General features: G+C 38.2%; 1 long non-coding RNA gene across 1 annotated transcript; it reads left to right on the top strand.

Annotated features, from left to right (window-relative positions):
• The first annotated feature begins 533 nt into the window (after nucleotides 1-533).
• LOC123939753 lies at nucleotides 534-22,920 on the top strand. The gene is made up of 3 exons (XR_006817968.1): nucleotides 534-547; nucleotides 16,784-16,787; nucleotides 22,781-22,920. It is a non-coding gene; the product is annotated as an uncharacterized LOC123939753 (long non-coding RNA).
• The last annotated feature ends 872 nt before the right edge of the window (nucleotides 22,921-23,792 follow it).

The raw sequence follows: 23,792 nt of genomic DNA, 5'->3' as shown, positions 1-23,792 counted from the left end.
CCTAAAGTCACCTTTGTCCGATGTAAACCCATATTTTTCTGCTCTGCTTTTGTTCAATACACCTTTGTGTCTTCATTATTTTTCTGAATCACTTTCTTTAGGCGTGACTCTGTATGTGCATGTGCTCACAGGCTTCAGTGTGAGATATTTTTATTTAAATGGGTGAATAAGCTCATTTACATTCATTGGTATTACAGACATATTTGGTTTTAATTATTTAATAATTTTATATTATGTTTTGTTACATATTTTTAAGTCTTCTGAATTGTTTCTTGTTTTTTAATTATAACTCTCCTATTTAAGATGGTTGTGATTATTTTTCTCATAATTGCCTTTGTAACTATATACTGTATAACACTCCTAGTTCTTTAATATCTACAAAGTATATATTATAGTTTGCATTCTCTTTATCCCAACTATAGTCAATAAAGAAAGTGAATTTTCTTAGTTTTTAACTTTGTATTGCAAAAGATGCCTATTCTCTTGCTTTTCTTGTCACTTTATTTGTTTTTATTATTATTATTTTTTTAGATAGAGAGAGAGAGAAGTCGGGGTCGGGGGGCAGAGGGAGAAGGAGAGAGAATCCAAAGTAGGCTCCATGTCCAGCATGGAGCCAAAGGTGGGCTCAATCTCACAACCCAGAGATCATGACCTGAGCCGAAATCAAGAGTTGGACGCTTAATTGAGTGAGCCACCCTGTGTCGCTTTAGATGTTCTCTCTTGAGTCCCAGATGCTGCTGGAGAGGCCACCTCCCATCTTTGCTCAAATTCTATTTTCCTTTCTACCTCTCTCCTCTCAAGTTATGTCATCGTATTTTTTTTCCTACATCATCAACTTTTATAATTATCTTCTGCTACCAACTCCTAACACTTTAAAACTGTCTTCGTTTTGCAGTCAAATGTCTTCTGTTTCACTGACACTCCTTTTACATTTCTCTTACCCTCTCTTGGTCACCTAAAGGTTTTCCTTCAGTTGTTTTGTCCTGTTCTGTTTTGTTTTGCTTTGGTCCTGTTTCCCCCAGGAAGTCTCTCGGGATCAGCTGTTAGTCTGTTTCCTTTATACATGAAACTCAGCTTGGTCGGATGGATTGAAATTCCTTTGTCACATTTTATTTCCTTGCATTAGAGGTGTTTCTTCATCTTCTGCTGTTGAATGTAGCTATGGAGTATTCTGAGACCAACGTTTCTTTTTCACTTTATTAGAAACTTGAGCTTTTTGCCTGACTGCCCAAATGTTTAAAGTCAAATAATTTCTTTAGGAAATAGCTCATTGTGGACTCTCTGAGTCACTTTTCCCTGGAACATGATTTACTCTTAATATGTAAATTGAAGCCCTCTTTTATGCCAGAAAAATGTCCTTCCATTATATTTTAAAATTTTTGTTCTGTGTCATTGTTTCAATTTTCTCTTTGGAGACTAAGTTATTTTTATATTGGATTTACTTTACCAGTCTTCTAAATCTGTTATTTTCACTCTGTTCCATGTTTCTTTATTCCATCTTCATCCCATTCTATACCTATCATTTTGCACTCATTATTTTAATCCCATTTCTTTATTTAATTTATTTCTATTTGCAATATCTCTACTGTAGGTTCTACAGTGTCCTTGTTCCTTGTGCTCCTGCCCATCTGGCAGCTTATATTTCCCTTCTTCCTTTTATCTTGCGTCTTTCCTTAATACTTATATTTCCATTTTTTGATCTTCCTTAGTAGCCACTAAAGTTTTGAATTTATTGATAGATTTTGGTTATAATTTTCATATGTTACATGACCATATACCTTCTGTGTGCCTTATTTATTTATTTATTTATTTATTTTTCTGACAGTAAGTTTTGTTTCTCTTTTTTACTTTTCTTTCTTATAGTATCTTTTATCAAGGCTCTGTCAGATCCTCTTCTTAGGATATATGGTTGAATGAGTTGAAATTTCCTGGTGTAGCTCTTTGCAAAAGTTTGGAAAGGGGGACAGAGAATACTGCAACCTTCCATGATTTGTCTCTCAAACTCTCTATCCTCAACTGCAAATGACACCAACTGTTTTCTTCAAATAGAGCCCCCTGTGGTTTTGCTGTGAGGCTATAGCTCCTTGACTTCTCTTAACCAAACTGGTGGGCCAAGAAGGGCTTCTTCCTGTCCTGGGCCCCCCAGCTCCCTTGCTGGTTAATGCAACCAGGGGACAGTTTTTGTCTAAGGGACATGACTGACCCACCTACTTAAGAAGCTGTGTTTTTGTGGATCTTTCTGAATTATAAAAGCTAAACTGTTATCATCCCTTTACCTTTTTCCACTTTATCACTGCATTTCACCCCATATGTAGGTTCAGTCTGATCAATTTCATCTCATCCTTGCTTAAAATATTTACCTCTCCAAATCTTTCCCATGGGCTTCTGACCACCAGGAAATGCATTTTCTTCTGACTCTCTCTGATAATTTCCAGCTCATCTGGAAACTTGGTTTCTCTATAATGTCACACGGCTCCTTATGCCACTCTGTCCCATGGAGCTAAGGCCAGTTTCAGCTGCTTTAGACTATATTTTTTAATTTGTCCATGTTTTCTGTGTCCTAGTTAAACTAAAAATGGGATTTGCTTGATTTCTTTCTTCCTCTGTCCCTTCCTGACTTTAATCTTCCTTCCTCCTTTCCTTCTTTCCTTCCTTTCTTCCTTCATTTGTTCCTCCTCTCCTTCCCTCCTTCTCTCTCTCTCTTTCCTTCTTGAAATAGGTTCAAGATGAGAAGGGAGAAATATTCAGGTTAAAGCTAGCTTCATATTCATAGTTTGGTGTCCAGTGATTCAGTATAAACAGCAAATTAAATCTGGAATTTTAAATGGCCTTTCACTATTCAGCACATGCAAATGTAGCCTTTACATCAACCCTAGAGATTTATTACTATTTTTAGAGGGGCTTCATAAGCCTGCAACTAGTGCAGCTGCACAGGGCGCTGTGCTCAGAAGGCCCTGCCCTTAATGTTTAATGTTCTGAAGTTGGTTCCCATCTTGAAATTCTTGATAATTTGATATTTGAATTTATGTTTTGTAAGCTAAGCCTGATGGGACAATGGAACCTATGCAGTGGGATTGCGGTCTGGACACATGCACTGCCCTGCTCCTCAGCACTTCCCCAGCCTCCCTAGGGCAGGTTCTTGGCTGCTTTCTTCTGCCTCAGACAAACCACTGCCTTTTGCCCAAGGTGGTGACCCTGTTGCTCGGGGAGCTGCATTCCACTATTGCTTGCCACTCATAGAGCATTGGACAGGCAACTTATTAAATTCATCCCACTGTGAAAGTTTCAGTTTTTTAGGGGATCAGCCATTCACCATGTTCACCATGGGTTGAGTAACAAGTTCATGGGAAGAAGAGACCAATCAGCCCCTCCCTCCAACCTGAGGGTCTTACAGTTGCATTTTGTGCCAACCTTCCAAACAATGTAGCCAGCCCTATTTACCTTTTGGAGCTCAGAATGTTGAGGTTAAAATACAGCCACACATCCAATAAGGTGCTGGGCTTGGATTCTGCAGCTCTTAGCCTCTGTACTCTTCTTCTCTCTAAAGCTACCAGACAGTTTACACAATCATGATAGAGCACTTGCAAGACAAATGCAGAAATTTCATTGAATTTGCTCTCTGCAAATGATGTGTTTTAGATCTGTCAATGTTTATTGATCTACAGTTGTGTATTGGTGATATATCAGGTAGCTTGAAACACACTTGCCTTTTGTTCTTGAAAAAGAGACTAGATATTGTGTATGTGGAGGGCTGAAGGAGGTAGAAGTGTGGCAGAGGGTTAGGGAAGAAAAGTTGGTGAAGGTAGTAGAGATGAGGTTAGCTCTACTACTGGGAAAGTTAATACAAAGTGCTAATCAAAGTTCAAAAAAAGTAGAATTTAAAAAAAGTAGAATTAGATCTTGTAAAGAGATTAGATATGGCATCCTTCAGACATTTGACATAGCTTTTTACAGATAACTAAGATTTTGACATACAGAGAAGGAAAGCATAAGAACCAGCAGCGAGAAGAGTGTGCATATGGATGCAGGAATAAGACATTCTGGGATGTGTTCAGTTACAATGACTTTCTGATCAGGTGAAGAAGGTACCTTTAGCTAGAACAATTGTATTTTCATTGAAGCATCATGAGGTATCATCAGCTGAATAAGAATTACAGCACATTATAGTCATAAGCAAAACATGAGCAGACCTCTTGGGTGATTCTCAGAAATACTGAGGTAAAAAGGACTCTCTCTGCAGGGCATGGAATTTCCTGTAGATATTAGATCCTTGGAACTAATAAGATACAGTTATTACATAATAGGATCTTGGTTTTACCAGCAACATGGTGAAAACTGAGACAGTCAGTACCATTTAAATTTAATAATCTATACCCATTCATTTGACACATATTAATTAGTATGTGCCAGATTTTTTGGGAAATACTATAATGACCACATCTTGCCATCAAGCCACTATAATCTAAAAAGGCAGATAAGAAAGGTACATAAGCATCAAGAAGAAAAGTTGTAAGTCCCTTCTAAGATATGGATGAATGGCTACATAATTCAAGAGAATGAAGACATTCAAGACTTCAAGAACATCAAAGAAATCTTCATCCAGTGTTCGGCACTTAAATTGGACTTTGAAGGATGGAGATTTCACCATGCAACTATAGAAGGAAAGGATCCTGATGTGCAGGAACATCATGAGCAGAAATAGATAAGTGAGGGACAATACAGTGGATGTGAGAAATTCAGTTTGATTAGGATAACAGCAGAGGTTATAAGGAAGAGTTTTGTATGGCCAGAGAAATGTCAGGTGAGATGTTTTTACAAAGAATATTCATCATAGAAATCTTTTCTAGTGATGTCAAATTTATAAACATGAACAATGGCAGAAGGACAGAACAATGGAGAGCCCAACATAAGAAAGCATGAAGCTGCTTCAGAATGGCTGTGAGCTTAGTATGACACTGCTCCAAAGGAAAAAGGAAAGGCACTGATTCTGATGACTAAAATTGCATCTTGTCACTTTCCCTTTATTTCAGTGGCCACACTGCTGGTTTTAGATACAGACTTAGGGGATAAGCGATCCAAATTCTCAACTATTCATTCTTGTCTAGAAAGAAAATTCCATATCTGTTCCTGAGAGATAACATGTCCATATGGGTAAAGAAATAAGAAATAGTCAATCAATCCAAACAAATTAGGTTTTAATTATAACCTCTATCTCTAATATTTGGTTAAAGGTTAAAAATACTGTCTTAGGCAGATGAAGTCAATAGTGTTTTTTTTAAAGTATTATTATTATGCAACTATATGAATTAATAAAACACATATATTTCATTAGTCTTTTATGGTTTTCAAAGTAGGTTCACATCCATATGCTCAATTACATCCTCAAAGCTTCTGAGATTATCAGGGCATGGAATTTCAGCCCCCACCTTTTTTTTTTTTTTAATATGAGGAGGCTGAGAATGAGATATTAAATAGCTTTTTAAGGAATCAAAGGCTTTTGAAGAGACCAAACAGCTAGTCCTATTTTTTCTGTTGCAGTTGTCGAAACAGACCTATAAAGGGGGTTGACTCCCCCAAAGACTCTGAGCTGGAAGTGATGAAATTGGGACTCATCCCTGCCTTCTAACTCTTAGACCAGGAAGCTTCCTGCCACACCTTACTGCTTCTTAAGTAAGAGCTTTTCTTTTGATCATTGCCTCCATATGACTCAGCAAATACTCAGTTTTTTTTTTTTTTTTTTTTTTTTTTTAAAGATTTTATTTATTTATTCGACAGATAGAGATCACAAGTAGGGAGAGAGGCAGGCAGAGAAAGGAGGAGGAAGCAGGTTCCCTGCCAAGCAGAGAGCCCGATGCGGGGCTCGATCCCAGGACCCCGGGATCATGACCTGAGTGAAAGGCAGAGGCTTTAACCCACTGAGCCACCCAGGCGCCCCAAATACTCAGTTTTTATTTCACAAGAATGTAGTCCATTCTATTAAACTTCCTGTAGCCAGCGTGCATCAGCACGGTTTGTTCCATTCCGCACTCTCCTAAATGAATAAATTCTTCACCTACAGAGGAGTGACATTTAAAATAAAGCCAAATAATTTTCTGTTTTTGAAAATGTCAAAGATGATCAGGGATCACTTCCAGGCTTGGAGCTATGGTAGCAGTTTTTTCTCGAATGACTCTGCAATTTAAACACATATGGGTTGACATAATCTCTGGGCCTCTTCTGGTGAGTTGCAGTTTTGAAATTCAGTTAATCCGTTGCTATCTTAGAATCAGTATCATGCCCTAGATGGGCCATCCAAAGTTTAATGTTTATGATTATAGATATAAAAAAATCATTGCAGGCTACAAATCAGCGGTGTACCCAAGTGTTATCTAACTGCTGGGAGAATTATTTCACAGGATGAAAGAAACAAGGGAAAGGAACACTTTGGTGCTTTACAGGCTTTAGATAGTCCAGATAATTTTGAAAATTCTTCCAACAGAGTAAAATAACATTCAGTTACAGACATAAAGAAAGGGTTTATGACTAATTATTTATGATACACAAAATGTTCTATTTTCTAATAGGCATCACATGTAGACTGTAATTTGGATATAGAAAAGATATGTTCTGTATTTCTGCCTTCCAGAGAAGATGGTAAGAGCCTTAAGGGCAATTGGACCCATAGTTTCTTTTTCCACCCTCATTTTGTGTGCTTTTGGTAAAATAAATAAATAAATAAATAAATAATCTTTATGGTGCTTCAGTTTACCATCTTTTTAAAAAGGTTTATTTATTTATTTAGAGAGAGACCAAGCAAGCATGTGAGCAGAGGGAAGGGCAGAGGGAAAGAGAAAATCCCCCAAGCTGACTCCCTGCTGAGCATAGCACCTGACCCAGGCCTCATCCCAGTACCCTGAGATCATGACCTGAGCTGAAATCAAGGGTTGTACACTCAGCTGACTGAGCCAGCCAGGTGACCCTTAACATTTTTTATTGTTTTTTTAAATATATATATGTATATACACACACACACATACACACACACACATATACACACACACATACATATGCATATATACATACATATATTATATAATATATATAATTTTATTGTGTAATTTGTTGTATAATTGTATAAAATAAGATATTTTTATAGTATAATTTCTGTTTTCAACAAAAGTTTCTTCAGGGCCTCCCAGATGTTGTGTTATAAAAACTTTACATTTACTCTTTGGTTAACAAACACTTGCCTTATGATTTTGGAAGATAGTAAGTTTTCTCTTTTATACTGTTTTATACATGTGCACAACTGCTCTGAAAAGCAAGTCAGTCCTCTAAGTGACAAGATAAGTTTGTAGGCTTATAGGCAGGGCTCACACAGTACAGGACTAAACCAGTCAGAAGAAAATGGTTGAAGGCAGCACCCTTTCCTCATACCCAATGTTTGCGTATTTCCTCATCAGGCTTATAATGTATTTTAGTTTATCAGTTTATGAAATTTTCTTTTGTGCAGAGCATGGGATTTTGCCTTCATTTCATGAAAGCATGTTTATAAATAATTGAGAAAGTTCAGTATTTAGAAATCACAACAAGCCTTCTTCAAAGGACCTGGCATCAGGGTCTGGCCTATAGATAGCATGGCTTACAGAGGCAGAGGACTATCATGGCTAAGTCCAAGTCAGACAAGGATTTGTTTCTTTGAGGTTTTAGCAGCCCTCATGGTGGCAAGTGATTGGCCCTTGTCTAGAAGACAGCTGGAGTGGGAAAACTTTTGGGGATCATTTGTAATAGGCTGGTGCTCTTCAACTTATCGTTCATGGATATTCCTTAGGGCAGATGAATTCCATGAGAATGTTAAAAAAAGAAATTTATTCAAGAAAATTCAAAGACTTGATCTCCCAAATAGTCTCATACTATGGCAGAACATAACGTAAAAATAAAAGTTCTTCACCTCACCTCACCTCCTCCCTGCAAATCCACAGCAAGAGGCAATCTCTTTTACCTTTCTTTGATTTACAGTTTTCTGGTGGATACCTGGTATCTACTCCTAACCATAGTAACTCATATAGTAACATAACATAGTAACCATAATGTTAAGTAACCATAAACATAGTAACTCCATTTTTTGATTAATCAATTTTTAACAGTAGCAGTTGATTCCAAAAACGAAAGATGCATTTGGCTCATACATAAATTATTCTTAACTGTCTCTTCCCTTCTTCTATCCCCATTTTCTAAGAAGTTTGCCATAACTTCCCATGGTTTATACACTTGAGAATTGTATGATTTGTTTATAAAGTTGTAAAAAATAAAAAAAATGTTTACATTATTAGGATTATGTAAATATTACTACTGCAGAACTAAGTTATGTGACTGGATCTGTAGAGAAAAAGGAACGTAATCCTAAAACATTAAATCTGAGTCACTTTCAAGAGAATTTTCTCCAAGTCAAAGCCAAATGAGTTCTCTTTTCTCACAGCCCATTAATTGCTCAAAGTCATGCCATATTTTAGATCAATTCATGTCTGGACCATGAGGAAATGAGTCTTTCAGAAATCTGCGTGGTAGACTGAGGAGCCTTTTTCAGATTTAAGGGGAAAGTGAATAGGTCAGGACAGTTTGAGCAATGAGGTTTTAGTTGTCAGAGCAAAGAGGTCTCCTTTAGAATTCATCTAGCTCCTAGAGAGGATGTGTACAAGTAAAATCTAAGATAATTATTTTTACAACAATTTCTTTAAGACAGTTAGTGTACAGGGGAGCATTGCTTTGTTAGTTTGATAACTGAATGATATACAAAAAGAGTACAGAATACTTATAGAACTCTGCCCCAAAGTGAAATCTCTAGGACTTTAATAATACTTAGTAATAATGGCTAAAAAGCCTAATGGAAATTGTGGGATTTGATGGACCTCCCAGTCTGTAAGAATAGTTGGTACATGACAGAATGTAGTGGACACAGCTACAACATAAACTGCAGATGTGGACCCAGCAATGGCGGTGGTGCACAGAAAGACCTACAGCATCTACTAAAAGCAATTCATGCCTGGGAGAAATGGGTAGCACTCACTGCAAGTGGTTGTGCTCAACAGACAGTAACAGTTCCCAGAAAAGACACATTAGTTTACAGGATGGAGAAGAAATGGTGGGGTTTATACGGAAGATGAACAGTTTGCTCATGAGATCTCCCTGAGGACATAATTGGGAAAGAGGAGGTAGGGAAAAAGGCTAGTCAAAAATCAGTTATGTTCTTTTGTTGTCTATTATAGGCTCTTGATAAATACTGTAACATCTGAATTTATATGTATATGAAGGTATTTCTCTATAGCAATATGACATCATGGAGAATATTTGGTCAAAAAAACTGTATTTGAGGGGATCTTGCACAATCTCTGTAAGATGATCAGAGCTTCATGTACTACTTTATCATCCACACTGTCTTGGCAGAAACCCCTAACTGAATGTAGATAACCTAGATTCGTTAATAAACCTCTGGGAATTGTTGAGAAGTTTGAAAGGAAATTCGTGTTTGTTACTGTGAATTATCATTTGGATTTTTCCAATATTTTCTTATTGGGCTTTTGTGGGGTTATAAATGTGAGTTATAAATGCAAGGAAAAGCACTAGAGTAGCATTCATAAAAAGAGGAGCTCTTTTTCTTTCTGTTTGCATAATTTTGAGGACCTATCTGCCCCTCTGTGAGCCTTATATAGCATCTCAAAAAATTATTTTCTGTTTCTAATAAGGACCTGTGGTATGGGGACAGATGCAACTAAATGGGAAGATTGCAGCATAGTGAGTCAGGATCTAAGCTTGCCGTTTCCTCTGGGGTTTTGGGCAAGATTTTCATCCTTTTTGATTATCAGGATTTTGTTTGTTTGTTTCAATTGCATAAGGAAGGGATCTTTGTAATCATTTCTAGAATACTTGGTGTTCTTATATTTTAACTCTAATGTGAGCATCTGTGCTGGGTAGATGAATGGTGCTCCAGAGATATCTGTCTTAATCCCCGGAATCTGCAACTATGTACTTTTTAGGGCAAAAGTAACTCTACAGATGTATTAAAGACTTTGAGATGGGGATGTTATCTGTGTTTACCCAAACCAACTCAATCTAATCACATAGGTCCTAAAATCAGAGCACCTTTCCCAGCTGAGTCAGAGTGAGAAGGTGTGCTTATGGAAGAAAGACACAGACAAAGGACATGGATTCTGTCCTAGAGGCTCCAGAAGAGAATACCACTCTGCTGACATTTTGGTTTTTGCCCAGCGAAACCTGGGTTAGACTTCCCATCTACAGATCTGTAAAATAATAAATTTATGTTTTATGCCACCTATTTTCCCATAATTTGAAAAAGCAGCTATAGAAAATGAACACAGCATATGTATCACTCATGTTATTAGCATCTATTTAGCTCCTATATGTACTAGTTGCTGCTGAGGACCCAGTGAAGGTTCAGACATGCCCAAGGATCTTTAGTTAGGCAGAAGACATACATATTATGCAAAACTGTGATTCAAGGGTAGGGGGAAATCCAAGTGTGAAAAGATAACAAATGAAAGCTCCTTGGAAATTCAGAGAAAGGGGAAGAGATCCCTGTCTGGGGGAGGACAGAAGAAGAAGTGATTAGGAAAACTTCCACTGAAGTCATACTTTCAGAACTCAACCTTTAAGGATATGTAGAATTTGAACATGCAAAGATGGAGCCACATTTGAAGTCACAGGAAGAGCACATGCAAAAATTCTGGGGCCAAAAATCACGGCTTGGGTGTAAGAAATGGTGAATAAGTACCATTTGGCTTAGTTTGAGCATGAGAAATTGAATGTTAAGCAGCCATTTTACATTATAATGATTATGAGGCAGAATGAGAAATGTTTCCTATTATGCAATGTAAAAAAGCCAAACGTAAAATTACATCTGAGCTGCAACTTCAGCTTTGTAAATTATGTCTGCATATGAGCAAAGGCTGGAAGGAAATACCAACCACACCAACATTTATTAATAGGTGATATTAGGGTAAAAATGTTCCAGTTAATTCTTCTTCTTTTTTAATTATTATCATGTGAGCAATACTTAGAAATGCATGCAAGTAGTTTGTGGATGGTTATATTTTGCAAATGTAAGGGTTTGAGATGCATATACATAGCTTAAAATAGAAATAACTTCCACATTAAACTTGGTGGTCATTGTGCCATCTTTAATTTCTAGGAACTCTGCAAAACAAAGACAGTCAACAACTCTCTTTTCCTTTCTCATAATTATTAGCATTTGAAGGGAGGCATAAAATATATGTGCAAGGTGTTCCTACCCGCAGCAAAAGACTGATGTAAGAGGCAACCATCTGATAGGAAGGACTGATTTTGCAGCAGGACATTGTGATGACAAAGCTTGGCTATCTGCAGAATAAGTAAAATATAGGTTATTATTTAAATTAAAGAGATGAAATGCAAAGATTAAATAACATTTCATAGACGCCAACTTGTACTCAAGGGACTCACTTACTAGGCAGTCTTGTGATAGAAAGTAAAATATATCCATCTCTCTGAAAAGCAATTTATTGCCCACCTCACTGTCTTGCCAACCTCAGCATTCTCTCAAGGTAGCTGGAAGCAGAATTAGTTGCAATAATATCCATAGGTCTATCCACCCCTATCTCATTGCCAAGATGAACTAGATCTGTTTGCCTCAAAAAAAGATGTTGTTAGTTGGTATGATTTATTATAAAGCTACACACTCATTTGGTGTTTTTACTAAATTAGCTTTTTTAATCATCAAAATGTGTGTGTGTGTGTATTAATATCTGCTGTAATGTGTTTGACTTCACAGATGCCACAAACATTAACTAGAGTGTCTTACTTAACTAAAACATTAAATCCTAAGTCAGAATGAGAAAGACACCTCAAAATCATTTATTAAGCCACCTTACTTTATGGACTGGGAAACTGGGGACCAGAAAGGGCAATGTTTTCATGAAATTTCATAGGAAAAGTTAGTGGTAATGCAAGACTAGCAATAAGTCTTCCAATTCCTTGTTTCATATGATTTCTAAGTAACATACCACATTCCCTTTGGAAACATAGATTGGGTTAAAGGAAAACAATTATAAGCAAGTTCTAGAATGTTCAAATGGGAAACTAAGTTTGACTTTGGGGGAAAAGAAAAGAAATTAGGTTTACCTCCCTTTTAGGTGGGTGGTAATTAGCATCTTGCCAGATGGTGGAAACAGGGGGCACTGTTGGAGAGTGACATTTGGCTGGTGGCGTCTTTACTCTTATGGTGCTTAGAAAAAAGCATAGCACGTAGCAGTTACTCACTTATGTTTACTGAAATGATGGAGTCAATTAACAGTTAATACTGAAATCATCTATTGTCTTCCTAAGGACACTGAGCCTGGCCAAAGGCTTTGATGGGCTATGACACCATGGCAGGTCCTTATCCTCCCAGAAATTGATATCTAGTTGGAAGGATAGAATTTATAAATCAGCAACAAATACTGCTGAGAAGAATTCACTTAATTGCAAGCTTATTTGGGATAGTTACTAAGAAAAGGGATCAGAGACAAGAATAATGGTAATGACCAAGAATAATGATTTCAAAGAAAATGGGAGAGCTGAGCTGGATTTTAAAGACAGAAAGGCCTGGGGTGTTTGAATAAGAGAAGATAATGAGTCTCTTGGAGTTTTTAATAGCATTTTTTTCTGGGGTTCTTTTTACATTGTTCCCTGTTCTTTTCTTTCCTTTTGGGCCCCTTAAATGTTAGTATTAATAGGATCTCATTTCTAGAGGTTCTGTAAATTCCCTTATTTCTTTAGTTTGAGTTAGGTTAACTGTCATTCGTAACAGAACAAGTACTAACTCATCCATTGAGTTTGTCTTTCTCTCTCTCTCTTTTCCTTTTTTTTTTGTAATTTTAAATATGGTTTTCCACTGTTAAGATTTTACAATTATCTAAAAGGTGATGCCCAAATCTATTTATTGAGTTTGTACTTTATTCCTAGACATTTGGCTATGTCTAGAGACATTTTTGGTGAGCAGGAGAGGGGGTCACTGTGGCATCTAGTGGGTTGAGGACAGGGCTGCTGCTAAGCTTCCCTCAAGGCACAGGATATCCCCTTACCCACTACTTCCAACACAGAATGAGGCAGTCCAAGCCATCACTAGTGCTGAGATAGGAAAACACTGTTGTAGAGACTTTGATTGCTACAGCTACACCATAATACACCTTGGAGATCATCAACTCACCCGTTATGTTCTATAGTTGAGAAGATGGAAACTTGAGAGACCCGAAGTAGCAAAGCTGAAGTCACATGGGAAACTTATGCCAGGGCCAGAGCAAAATCCCACATCATGAAATTCTCATTTCAGTACTGCTTTATTTGTAGAAAAAGACCCAGAACCTGGTCATGGTGTGCTGGAGTGGCCTCATACTGGTTTGTGAGAGTCAATCTTTAAATATTCAGAAAGTGTTCCCCTCATCAATCACAATGACTCACTGTGCAAGCATCAAATACTGGTACTATCAGGAAAATGTAGTAAAAATTTAAAATTGAGGGGCGCCTGGGTGGCTCAGTGGGTTAAGCCGCTGCCTTCGGCTCAGGTCATGATCTTGGGGTCCTGGGATCGAGTCCCACATCGGGCTCTCTGCTTGGCGGTGAGTCTTCTTCCCTCTCTCTCTGCCTGCCTCTCTGCCTGCTTGTGATCTCTGTCTGTCAAATAAATAAATAAATAAAATCTTTAAAAAAATTTAAAATTGAATTGCTATAAATGAGTTTTCTTCTTCTATTTGTTTTGTCTGTTGTAGGTTCAGTTTTGAGTCCGCACTCTTCTCTGAAACAACTGTTAAGTAGGGTTGAAAAAATTCCTTGTTTTCACCAGTTTGCTTTTTCCTTTATCACTTGTGCTTTCTCCAGTGAATAAAACGTTCCTGTGGCATTAAATTTTATATAATTAATCTGTTTCTAAAAATGGCCAATTTTTTCTTGATTTGATCTCTGTGGTATTTTGGCAATGCAGCATGAGTTTGATGATGTCACGTCTGTGAGATTTCATGAAGTGGCAATCAGTGTAGGAAGTAAAGAATGTACTTTTTTATGCTGTTTTATCTAAACAGACATATGCTCCTATTCTTTTATGCTATAAATAATTTGCTGGCATCCATGACATACAGATATTACCCTAAAGCCTTTTTTTGTGAAGTATAACGAAGCCAAAGGAATAAGCCAACTATGTGTTCCCTCTTTCTGGTCAAATATAAATTTTCTGCTTAAAAGACAAATTTTCCATTATCAAAAGATGAATGAAATGGCATTGGATTTCATTTTGTTCCTTCTTTTTTAAAAGTAGGAAATAATATAGCAATATGCAATGAGCCATTTTCCTTGATTATGAATTTGACCCTCACAAAAGTTAAAATGAATTAATTTAACTAAAACTTTGTTTCTTCTTAATTTCCTTTGCTGTGTAGCCCATGACAGAACCATACTTATAGCATTCTAGAAGGCCAAAGCTGAGTTACCTTTTAGGTATTGTAATTGAATTTCTTAATTAAGTATTTGGAAAAACTGAGACTCAAAGCTAGCAAATGACTTGACCAAAATAGTATAGGAAGGGTCATGCTGCTTTTCCCACTCTGTCCCTGGACATCTTGGGACTTATGATATTGGCTTTTTTGATTACAACAACATAAAACTAAAAAGCATTCTTATCTATCTTGCATATGCCATATGCCTTACCTTTTTTTTTTTAAATAAACTGTTTATACTGAAGAGCCACCTGTCTCATCTTTTCTTTTCAGCAAACTTCATGCGAAAATTTGATCATACTCCTCTCTGCTTAGATTTAAATGACTTAAGATATAAATGACTGGTAACAGGAAGCATTTGGATTTTCACAGATATTTGAGAGACCTTCAATTTTATCTAATAAACTTTTTATTTTAGAAGGGTTTTAGATTTACAGAAACACTGTGAAGATAATAGAGAATTCTTATACCTCCACAACCACTCCCTCCTATTGTTAATCCCTTCCATTGGTAGAGTGCATTTATCAAAATTAATGAATCGATACCAATATGTTCTTACAAATTGAAGTCTATTCTTTATTCCTATTTGCTTAGTTTTTTCCTAATTCCTTTTTTTTTTCTGTTCCAAAATTCCATCCAGGATAATATGCTACACTTCTGTGGCATGTCTTCTTAGATTCTTATTGGTTAAGATAGATTCTCAAACTTTGTTTTGGAGGACTCTTATAGTTTTGAGGGTTAGTCATCAGGTGCTCTCTAAAACATCTCTTAATTGCTATTTGTCATGTTGTTTTTCTCAAGGCTAGACTGAAGCAATGGGTTTTGGGAGGAAGATTGCAGAGGTAAAGTGCCATCCTCATCACATCATAGCAAGGATATATGTTCTTAATTTGACATCACCATTGACATTAAACTTGAGCACTTGCTAAAGTAGTTTTTAATCAGTAGTTTTCCTCCACTGTATTGTTACCCTTTGTTTCCATACAGTACCCTTTGCAAGGAAATCACTATGTGCAATCCACATTTAAGTAATAGGCACATGCCTCATCTTCCGTAAGATAGAATATCAGCGTAAATCTGCACGCAGATTTCTTCATTCACTCATTCATTTATTCATTTATTGTGTCATATAGACTCATGGAATATAATTGAACTTCACTCATTTTGTTGTTCAGATTGTCCCAAAATTGGCCACTGGGAGTTCTTTCAGTTGGCTTCTGGGTGCATTTGACATTCTCCCATTATTGGGCATTTTGAGCATTTCCTTATTTTCTGGCAAAAGCAGTTGCTCCAAGTTCATCTTATGTATCTCCCTTCCTAGTCCTAGAATCAATGATTTCTTGAAGGCACCTTGAAGATGCCCTGGTATCTTTTATTGGAAAATAGCATTTAAAACCCTTAAAATTTGTCATTTAAATAATATTTAAGACCATTTAAATGATTTAAAACTTGATATTTATTTATTTATTTATTCATTCATTTTTTTTTAATTTATTTATTTGACAGAGAGAGATCACAAGTAGACAGAGAGGCAGGCAGAGCGAGAGGAAGGGAAGCAGGCTCGCTGCTGAGCAGAGAGCCCGATGCGGGACTCGATCCCAGGACCCTGAGATCATGACCTGAGCCGAAGGCAGCGGCTTAACCCACTGAGCCACCCAGGCGCCTCCATTTATTTGTTTTTAAGTAGATTCTGTGCCCGATATGAGGCTTGAACTCATGACCCTAAGATCAAGAGTCACATGCTCTGTCGACTGAGCCAGCCAGACACCCATAAGACTTGATATTTAAAACCAAGGTCTGTGCACTAATGGTGCTTATTGCTATGAGACTATCATTGATTCTAGGCTCTCTCACCTGACAAAGCAAAGAACTATGTATGTGTGTGCTAGTCAATATATATATTTATAAACATTACTGTGTGTAACTAGCTTTGTCTTTATAAAGCTAAACATGAGTTCATAGCATTGTCTCCAACTCTATTCTACTGTCAATGGATCATTCTAGCCTCCTACTCCTGATTATCTATAACTTCCCACTATAAGAGTAAGACACTTGGTTCTCAGCATCCATTATCCATTTATTTAATTGTTAAATCGCAGCATATATGCGTGATGGTTTCAGAACTCTTAATTCGACCCATGTGAGAAATGACTTTTGAAATAGAGTACAGTGCTTATGGACAGTTCCTTCTGACTTACTCTCACAGAGCACACTCATTTCCAGAGTTACTCAGGTCAGTGCCTTTCCTCCAGACCCTTCAGGGAGGTTATTTCATAAATTTGTAGCACAGTTAGATTTTAGTCAGAGTCTGCACTCTGTCTTGGGATTATTCAACCTCATAAATGCTTTTCTTGAAATTTCACACATTGGTTCGCACTTTCTAAATTTCCTTGGGTTTTGACAAATGCATAATGCCATGTATCCACCATTACAATATCCTACAGAATATTTTCATCACCTTAAAAAATTGCTTCTGCTTAACCTACTCAATCTTCTTCATCCTGCCACTCTGCAAAACCCTGTCAACCACTGATTTTTTACAAACATCTCTTGGTTTTACTTTTTTTTTGGAATGTCATGTAACTAGAATCATACAAAATGTAGACTTTTCAGACTGGCTTCTCCCACTTAGAAATAGACATTTAAAATTCATCTGTGTTTTTGCATGGCTTGATAGGTCATTTCTTTTTTTTATCACTGCGTAGTATTCCATTGTATGGATATACCACAGTTTGTTTATTCTTTTGCCTTTTGAAGGACATCTTAGTTGCTTCCAGCTCTTGGCAATTATGAATAATGCTGCTATAAACACTTGTGTGCAGGTCTTTGTATGAGCATAAGTTTTTAAATCAGTTGGGTAAATGCTTAAGGTGAAATTGCTGAATAATATCTTAAGACTATATTTAGCTCTGTAGGAAACTGCCAAACTGTCTTACAAAGTGGCTGTACCTTTTTGCATTCCTATCAGCAATGAATGAGGTTCCTATTACTTTGTCAGCAATTGGCATTGTCATTTTTTAGGTGTTAGCTATTTTAATAGAATTGTAGTTGTATCTCTTAGTCATTTTAATTTACATTTCCTTGAGGATGAATTATTTGTGCAGCTCTTCATATGTATAATTTCCATGTATATATCCTCTTTGGTGAGGTATCTGCTGAAAATTTTGCCCAGTTTTTTAATAGGGTTGTTTGTTATTGTTAAGTTTCAAGAGTTCTTTCTATGTTTTGGATAGCAGCCCTTTATCAAATGTGTCTTTTACAAATATTTTCTCCCAGTCAGTGACTAGTTTTCTCATTATCTTGACATTGTCTTTCACAGAGCAGGAGATTTTGTTTTAATGAAGTTCTAGTTTATCAATTGTTTTTTTCATGGATCATGCTGTCGGTGCTCTACCTAAAAAATCATTGCTATAACCAAGGTCAAATAACTGTTTCCTCTATTATTTTCTAGAAGTTCTGTAGTTTTGCATTTTTACTAAGTCTGTGATCCATTTTGTGCTAATTTTTGTGAAGGGTGTAATATCTATGTTCATTTTTTTACATGTGATTGTCCAGTTGTTCTGGCACCTTTGTCAAAGAGAGTCTGTGCTTCACTGGATTGCCTTTGGTGCCTCTATCAAAGATCAGTCAACTGTATTTATGGGGGTTTATTTCTGGGCTCTCCATTCCTTCCAATCATCTCGTTTTCTATTCTTTTGCCAGTTCTACACTGTCTTGATTAGGGTAGCTTTATAGTAAGTCTTAAAATCCAGTATGGGGGCGCCTGGGTGGCTCAGTGGGTTAAGCTGCTGCCTTCGGCTCAGGTCATGATCTCAGGGTCCTGGGATCGAGCCCCACATCGGGCTCTCTGCTCTGAAGGGAGCCTGCTTCCTCCTCTCTCTCTGCCTGCCTCTCTGCCTACTTCTGATCTCTGTCTGTTAAATAAATAAATAAATAAATAAATAAATAAATAATAAATAAATAAATAAACAGAGTCTTTAAAAAAAATCCAGGAGTGTCAGTCCTCCCGCTTTGTTCTCTGATATTGTGCTAGCTCTCTGGGGTCTTTTGCTTCTCCATATAAACTTCAGAGTCAGTTTGTTGATATCTAGAAAATAACTTCCTGGGATTTTGATTGCAACTGTATTCATTGTATAGATCAAGTTAGGAGTGTTCTCTTTTGTTTTTTTCTTTCCTTTTGTTATGTGTCTTGCAAGTTTTCTGGTGAAAGCCAGGTATGTTATATTTGACAATAGGAAGTACAGTAGAGAACTCCATTAATCTGTGAGTATTAGTTCACAGATTAGCATGAGGGTTTATTTAAAACTGGCCAGGAGTTGAGCTGTGTTTAATGTTTGTTTTTGTTGTAGGTACCAGAGGTTTCAAATGCCTCATGTGTCCTTGTGTTTGTCTCTCCTCCTTACTTTGTGGTTTTCCTGTGCACTCCTCTAAAGGGAGAGCTTGTGTTTCATAGGTTTTTCTGCTGTGACCACTATTATTATACAGAGCTCTGTTGGTGTGGCAGTAAGGTATGGTGGGGGGGGGGGGAGTGTCCTATAATGATCCAATTTAGATACACTTTTTTTAGTAGGCCCATGCACTTGGTTATGACTTCTATAGGGGGGTTTTTCAGTTGGGCTTTTCTTTTCCTCCAACTTCAACTCCCTTGGCTGCAGAGTTTCCAATCTATTCCTTTGAAGTCTGTCATTACTGACTGATTTCTGCCCCCCTTGGATTGGGTAGGAATTCTGGAGAGGATTTGAGTGGAGAGAAATTCCATTTCCCCAGCTTGGATATGGTTTCAGAATTGCGCTCAGGCAAAATAAGTTCTCCTGACATGTAGGACTTTGTTACAGAGATAACTCTGGGTATGGTTCCTAATGGTTCTTGTCCCTTTCCCCCAGCAAGACCCAATATTTTCTGGAATCCTAACAGTTAGAACTTTCTGGCTTTCCTGGAGGAAAAGCCCAAGACAACATGGAACTCCCACAGGACTGCATTCCTCAGATTTCCTCACTGTCGTGCTGGTCCACAGTCAGCTTCAAGTAGTTTATCAACATGACCATTTATGGCTTTCTACCAGCTTAGGGTCCAGTGGCTTTGGTTCCAAGTAAGCAGATCTTGGTTGCTATTACTTTATGGATTTGCTATCTCTCCAGATTTTAGGGGTAGGAATTTGTTCTACAATCTCAGTTATCTGATAAATTTCAAGAAAAGTCATTGATTTTCAGTTTGTCCAGATTTTTTCTTATTGACAGCTTCTAAAGGCTTAGCATGTCAAAGCTGATCCTAGAAGATCTCTCTAGTATATTTTTGGAACTTTTGGTTATCGACTAATAGAGTTGCTATTTGAGAGTGAGCAGGGGCTTTAGGGTATGCCAATGATTAACATTACTGATCCATTCATGTTTAAATTATTCTCAGAGGGAAAACATGTCTCTGAGCCCTCATTTCCACAAGTTAGAATGAGAGTTGCAATTTTCTATCTTTAAGGGTGCTCTTGTCTTACATATTAAATCCTCAGATTCAGAATTCTCCTCTGAGGACTCAAAGTCATATGATAATTCATTGTTTCTCTCTAATGTCTGGTTCTTCCCATCATCATTTTTAGGTATAGACAGGCCCTATTCTGGTCCTTCACCATCAGGATTTCTACCGGCCAGGAACAACATCCAGTCCAGGCATCAAGGGACAACTTTCTATTGTTTTGGAGTCAGACAATTATTATATTATATATTATATATATATGTATATATACGTATATATACATATATATATATACGTATATATACATATATATTTGGGTATTATATCCCACTGAGCTAGAGGAAGCCCGAACAATCTTCCAGTGCATATTCCTTCGGGAGACTCAAGGAGCCTGTCCTTCAAGGATACCGCTTGGAAAAGAATCAGCTGCTTTTCCAATCTGGCTCTTATAAATGTTTTATGGCTTTACTAGCATGACCATTACAAGCTATTATTTCTTGAGCTCATGCCATGTATAAAGCAGCATTATATGCCTTACTCACATCAACTCATTTATTCTGCATATAACCCTCTAAGTTAGATGGATATTTATTTTATTCATGGGCTGATTATCATTTTGAGAGAATAACTGGCTCATCCTTTCTACTGATTATGTTGAGATGACCTGGGATATAGACTCAGGTCTGTGTCACTACCAGGCTTGGGTTCTTTCTCTTTAGTAAGTCATATGTGTTTTTCTTGTAGGCTTACATTTGTGTACTTGATTATTTCCTACCTTCAACCAGAGCATTTCTTTTCATATGATCTTGCATTCACATTTCACAACTCAAGAGTGTTTGTTTGGTGGAAATATCATCCTTTGTAACTAAATAAATAGAATGTCCTTCTGCTGGGTATTGCATGATGATGCTGAAATAAAATGTCAAGAGATATGAGTGGTGGTTTAGATCTTCTAAGTAGCTGTGTGACCTTGAGGAAGTCATTTTTTTTTATTACCCACCACTTGCCAGATATTGTTCTAAGTCCTTTATATATTTTAGCTAATTTCCCTGTGTCTCAACAATGCTGTAAGACATTTAGTGCTCCTAATGCAATATTACAGTTGAGAAAACTGAGGTACAGAGAAGTTAAATAACTTGCCCAAGGCACATCACTTGGTGGCATTGCCAGGATGTCACCCTAGCTAGGATGGTTCCAGGATCCAAATTTCTAATCACTGTGTAATGCTGTCTTATTTATGGACCAATTCATTATTCCAACAAAACTTTATTAAAAGCCTACTGCACTGATATTATGTTAAATGCTGGGAACATAGCAAAAAAATGAGTCTTGGTCTGCCCCAATGGAGCTGATAGTCTTCTAGACCCTTGCTACTGGAAATGCTGATAACCACCAGCAGCCCAGCTGCACTTGGGAACTTTTCAGAAATGCATAGGCTCAGGCCCCACCCCAGACCTACTGAATCTCGTGCTCATTAAAATTGGAGAAACACTGAGGTAGAATCTTTGGACACTCGATAGTAGGCTGTGGCCTTCTGTGTCTTCTTCTGGGCTAAGTTTCTTCACCTGTAAAAGGAGGATGCGCCTGGGCTCTCATATTCCTTCATGATACCCTCCACGTCATAGGACAGACTGCTGCAGAGAGGCAGTGACCTGGGAGAGGGATGCCAGTAGAGTATCACTCTGTGTGTGTGGGCTTCTACCTGGGTGATGGAATGGGTGCCTTCTGCAATAGAGATCAAATATTGATCCTGCGTTTCTATCTTTCTCCTTGTTTCTGTAGGCGGATGAGGAGATTAGATTGTGTCCCGGCAAGCTGGGTATGGCCTCCAGACAATTTATATGGCTTTCCTATTTATTTAGAGAGCAGGAAGCCTCGCCCAGCTCCTGCTGTATGAGGCAGTGACATGAAAATTTAGAAGGGCTGTTTCATTAATTTTGGAGGGAATTTATTGCTGACAAAAGACTGCATTATTGATGGTGGGAGGACAGCGCTGCCTGGTCTCCAGCGAGCTGCGGGAGAGCCACCCCCTCTCCCTCCCGCAGCCTCCCAGGCGCTGCAGGCGAGGGAAGCCCTGCGCTGGAGGAGGGAGTCCTGCTGGCGCCCAGCCCACCGGGCTTTGAGGGCACAGCCTCCCTCCAGCTGCACTGCTGCTATCACTGAACGGGAAGGACAGTTAGAGGTCGCCCAGCTCCATCCCCGCCCTGCACAGCCCCGGGACGACACCCAGAGAGGGCAAGCCGATTGCCCCACATACCAAGTCAGAACTCAGGTAGAAATCAGGTACAGCTGCATCGCTTTGTCTCTTTGCATTATTTTGTGGAATTAAAACTGCTTCCTAAATGACAGGGACAGGATGTGCGTGGGCAGCTTCCTATGTATTCTTTGCACAGCGATTAACTTTGTTTCTTAAAGAATGACAATAACATTATATTTTTACAGACTTCAAATCATGTAAAATGGGATTTATTTCTCACCCATCTCTTTGAAATGTGAGGAATGGAAAAGGCTTCTTGGGCATTTTAACAGTTTCTTGGCACTTGTGATAGGCCATGCTCTGGGATAGGTACTTGGTACCTCATCATCTTTGATAAGGACCCTGCCGGGGTGCCTGGGTGGCTCGGGGGTGGGGGATAAGGACACACATGTGTGTGGGGTGGGCCTTACAGTCTTCATTTATAGAGGCTCAGTACAATTGGGGAGCTTCCTCAAGAGCTCAGAGATGGGAAGTCTGGGAGGGAGAGTCTTCATCTAGCTGATTTTTTTTTGTTTGTTTCTTTTTTAAGATTTTATTTATTTATTTGGGAGAAAGAGAGAGGGTAAGAGCACGAAGAAGCAGGGGGAGCAGCAGAAGGAGAGGGAGAAGCAGACCACCCCACGGAGCAGGAGGCCTGATGCGGGACCAGATCCCAGGACCTTGGGATCATGACCTGAGCTGAAGGCAGATGCTGAACCAAATGAGGGGCAGACAGGTGCCCCCAACTGTATCTTTTTAACAGTCTCATGAGCCTTTAGCAGTTTACCTTCAAGGATGTCAGAATGAGGTGTTGTAAAAGGTGTCCATGCAGAGTTCTTGAAGGTGGGACGACGGTGGGACTCTGTTGGGAGCAGAGCAGGTATGGTGGCAACTGCCATGACACCAGGGGGTGCCACCGGTGTGTGTGTAAACTAGATGAGCTCTGGAAACATCCAAGCAGTCTTCACTGATCTGGCATCTCGGGCTGAGAATGAGTGTGGGAGATGAGAGGAACAGGCTTGGCTGAGTGAATAATGACAGAAGCCACTGCCTCCTTCCAACTTTCTGCTGCCAGGACAGAACCTGTCAGTGCTGACTAGCAATGGTCTGGCAGTAGAATTGTGGTTTCATCTTTCCTTGGGTATAAATCACTTCCTAGCTTTAAGATTTTCTGATTAAATCATTTAGAAAGTGAGTGATTTGCCTACTCTGGGACTTAAGCTCTCTAAGATATTGCGTCTGGAGGGAATCTTAGACCCCCAAATTCAAATTTGGAAGATTTGGAAGATGAGGACTGAGGTCAGAGAAGGAAGGGAACACTGCAAAAGTTAATGGCAGAATCAAGACCTAGATTCATGTTGCCAAAAACTACTGTAAAGTTCTGGGTACCACACCAAGGGTTTTTCTTTTCATATTTTATATGTGTATATTTATATTGTATATTTATATACACTTACGATGTATGCAAACATCATACATATACATGTACGTATATTCACACACACACACACACACACATTTATTCCCTCTGCCCCCCGCACATTTATTTCACAAACTATGGTGATTATACACCCACCTTGAATGCTTGAATG

The sequence above is a fragment of the Meles meles genome, chromosome 4 (assembly GCF_922984935.1).
Source record: "Meles meles chromosome 4, mMelMel3.1 paternal haplotype, whole genome shotgun sequence".
NCBI lineage: Eukaryota > Metazoa > Chordata > Mammalia > Carnivora > Mustelidae > Meles > Meles meles.
This window is presented reverse-complemented; position numbering and strand designations above follow the sequence as displayed.